The sequence below is a fragment of the Pongo pygmaeus genome, chromosome 11, assembly GCF_028885625.2.
Source record: "Pongo pygmaeus isolate AG05252 chromosome 11, NHGRI_mPonPyg2-v2.0_pri, whole genome shotgun sequence".
Classification (NCBI taxonomy): Eukaryota; Metazoa; Chordata; class Mammalia; order Primates; family Hominidae; genus Pongo; species Pongo pygmaeus.
In genome coordinates this window covers 92,747,834-92,748,603 of record NC_072384.2, presented here as the reverse complement: position 1 = coordinate 92,748,603, position 770 = coordinate 92,747,834, and positions in this window count along the sequence as shown.

Sequence of the window (770 nt, the reverse complement as noted above, 5' to 3'; positions counted from 1 at the left end):
GGGACACTACCATGAATTAACAGGAGCACTGAGGGATATTTTAAAGTTTCTAGGAAAACAGAGTGACATCTATTGGGCACCAGGCAAGTTACAACTGTTAACATGGGAGCTTACTACTTAATACATGAAGCTGATAGCTTTGTGCTTTGTTTTTATTTAACTTAGGTGTTTTGTGAAAAAAAAAAAAAAAAAAAAAAACCTGAGACACTAAAGGTGTCATGAACTCAGAGATTTTGAGAACCACTGTTTTATACATAATTTCAGTACAATGTGCAGTGAAGCCTCAAGCTTCATAGTGAAGCATGCTAAGATCAATTTTTAAAGAAAGCATATATAATTTTAAAAATTTTTCGTAAATAACTGCAATTTATTACTAAAAAATGATAAAATGACTTAATGTACGTATGCCAAAAAAATATAAGAAATTATAGAGATGCATCTTTATGACATCTATGTAAAGGAAAATTTTATAAAGAGATTATTAAAGATGCTGATTATAAAATTTAAAAATGTTAACTTCAACACAATACAGTTTAAAACTTTTATCCATCACAAGACATAAAGTAGAAAATACACAATAAACTGATAAAGATATTTTCAGTAATATAATAATTAGTATCTAAACCATATAAAATTCTTATAAATTAATGAGAAAAGCAATCCAATAGGAAAAAATGGGGAGCAAAAATAATAAGCAAGCATTTCAGCAAAAGTAAATTATAAATGGTTAAAAAAGAAACAATTCTTAAACATAGAAAATGCAAATTAAA